Source organism: Eublepharis macularius, chromosome 4 (genome assembly GCF_028583425.1).
Source record: "Eublepharis macularius isolate TG4126 chromosome 4, MPM_Emac_v1.0, whole genome shotgun sequence".
In the NCBI taxonomy this organism is placed as follows: Eukaryota; Metazoa; Chordata; class Lepidosauria; order Squamata; family Eublepharidae; genus Eublepharis; species Eublepharis macularius.
Genome location: NC_072793.1, coordinates 101,557,785 through 101,560,938, shown reverse-complemented (window position 1 = coordinate 101,560,938; position 3,154 = coordinate 101,557,785).

The window sequence follows — 3,154 nt, the reverse complement described above, 5'->3', positions numbered from 1 at the left end:
GCTTCGTAACACCGCCCACTGTATCACGTCACATCAGCGCGACGGCCCTTAGAATTAGCCATTAGACCTGACGCTTGCGCAGAAAGCAGAGTGCGGTGACGGGTCTGTGACAGGGCGGATGGAACGTGTCCTTCGCGCATAGCTTGTCTAGCCACTAGTCTATGGTATGAGACTAGTTTTCATTCGTTGTCTTGCAGGTTGGTCTTAAGGGTGTTCCGGCCTCCAACCCCAAGGCATTCTAGCGTTCCTAATTAATATCTACGATCTCAAGAATTAACAGTGTACTCTCAAACAGGTCCCCTTGAAGTCGTAATCCTGGAAAAGTGTCTTTAGCATTGCTCTGTAAATTTGCAACTTGTCCACACTTACTTGGGAGTAAGTCCCATTAAAACAAGAGGGCTTTATTTCTGAGTAAATATGAATTGGCTTGGGCCCCACTTTAAGGCAGGGAAAGAAAAATGCTACAGCTTTCCTTCTCTTTGGAGGTGGTAAAAGCTAGCAAGGAATAATAGTGATGATATATTTTGTATTCCTTCTAAGTAATACATTTTATTTTGATTAATGGAGATTGAGTTTAATGTTATGTTTAACTTAATCTTTTAAAAATGTGTTGTAAAACAGTGATGCACTGTATATAAACTAATGTTAAGGATTGAACAAAAAAAATTAAAACTCCAATTTTGAATATAAACTATACTAAAATTAGAGCTGAGTCTGCTCCTTTGGGTTTATAAAAATCAATTTAAATGAGCAATTACCATTTTTCTGAAAAGCTTCAATTGAGATGTCAGGTCAGGTGCCTTTTTACCAGGAAGAGTATTCAATTAGGGTATTATGGTAAAAAGGAAACACAAAGGTACAATTGAGGACCTGAAGGGGAGTGTTAATTAAAAGCACCTGTCTCTGCTGAAACCAGTGGACTGAGCCGACTGCCCTGCCCAATAGTGCTTAATGGGTGACAGTACAAGACAAGGATAATAATAAGACAAATGGTGATAATTCCATCCTCCTCCTGTCTATTTTTAATATCAGAAAGAAACCACATAATGATTCTCTTAAGGGTATGTCTATACAAGCTTATGCTTTCCAGGGCCCCAAATTCAGTACTTCTAACAATAACAACAACAAACGATGTGTGAAAACCAGGATTTCTGACAGGAAAATACAACACAATATGGAGCTTCCTTCCGTTCTGTGGATTGTACTATCCACACACAGAGCATGCATTGCGGCCATTTAATTTTTTAAGAATCAGAAGTATTTAATAAGCATATCCCCAAAGTCAAAGAACATACCATGTGGATATAAACTATTTCTCCACTTCTTCCAGTCCATAGTTCAGTTATTTCATCCACATTGGTGTCTTTAAGTTGAAGCTGAAAACTCCTGTGCCTACATTGAAATTAGAAGTTTTTAAAAAACTGAAATAATTATTTAGCCCTGAACGTCTGGCTCAGCCCTAAACTTCTGCCCTGTCCTGGATCTTGAAAAAAATTGTGTGAACGAAATACTTTTCTGCTCCATCTGAGAACAGGGTAATCAGGAGGATTTTTCCTAGAAAGGACTGGAAGATACACAGGCAGTGGAAGAAAATATTGTAAGAAACAGAATATCAGGTTGAGAATGTAATGGCAGCATCACCAAATAGAGAAATTAAGCCAGTTTATCCAAGGACTTCCATAGGTTGTTGTGGGTTTTCCGGGCTGCATTGCCGTGGTCTTGGCATTGTAGTTCCTGACGTTTCATAGGCTTCCATAGGCTTTAAATACTGCTGCATTTTACCCTGCTTATACTCCAAGATTACCCATCCATATACCTTGCAATATAGCACCTGCTTCTTGTGGAAAGGGAAAGGGAAAAATCATAGCATCAGAGCAGGAAGCATAAAAAAATCCACCTAGTGGCTAGTGTGATCCCCCTGCCTGTTAATCATATGAAATGCTATGCGTCAAATCATATTTCATAGAACTCCAAAATCGAAACTCAACAAATCTACTACAATAGTATAAATGGCTCAAGCAAGTAAATAACATATACAGGGTTTAGTATTCCATGGCCTGTTGACTATACCTAATCATGAGGAAAAGCCATCTCCTATGACTTCCCAAGGGAGTTAAAGGTTGTGAGATATTCTTGGATCATCTGCTTGGTTTCTACGGAAAACAATATAGTGTATTTTGGTTCACTCACCGTGTAAGAGAAAAGTAAAATACATGTGAGTTTCAGAGTCCAAAAGTATGAAACAAGTTCCAAATTCAGGACCAAACCAGAAAAGACACTGGGCAATCCATGATCAATGGTTGTTGGGGGTTTTCCGGGCTGTATTGCCGTGGTCTTGGCATTGTAGTTCCTGACGTTTCGCCAGCAGCTGTGGCTGGCATCTTCAGAGGTGTAGCACCAAAAGACAGAGATCTCTCAGTGTCACAGTGTGGAAAAGATGTAGGTCATTTGTATCTACTCAGGAGGGGTGGGGTTGAGCTGAGTCATTCTGTAAGGGTTTCCCAGGGTGTGGAATGCTAATGGCGGGAGGCTTCACTGTATCCTGAGGAGGTTCTTTTGCATATGGATTGGTGCTTGATGTGCTAATCTTCTCTGCAGGGCTATTGTCGGGTGTGGAGTGTTTTGTTGGCCTGGTGTTTTTCAGAACTGGAGCCCATGCTCTGTTCATTCTTAAGACATCATTGCAAATGTAGAAGCTGCCATCCATCATCTACCTGAAGAGGAAGCTGAGGAAATAAGAGGAGAGACAGCCAGGATTCTACGAAAGGCAAAGCTTCCCACCAGCAATATAACACGCAAGGAGAGAAATGCCATCAAGACCCTCAATGCAGATCCAGACATCATCATTCTACCAGCTGATAAAGGCAATGCTACAGTGATCATGAAAACGGAGGAATACAAAAAGAAGATTAAGGAACTCCTGGACCCCTCCACCTACAAAAAACTAAAACGAGATCCCACTTGCAAAATCACCAGGCTAACAAATGCGATGATCAAGAATTCCTCACTACATCCCAACACGCACAGAAAACTATGCAAGACTGAAGCACAGCCACCTAGACTATATGGACTCCCCAAAATACATAAAGATTCAGTCCCACTCCGACCCATTGTGAGTGCCATTGGTTCACCGACATATGAATTAGCTAGACAT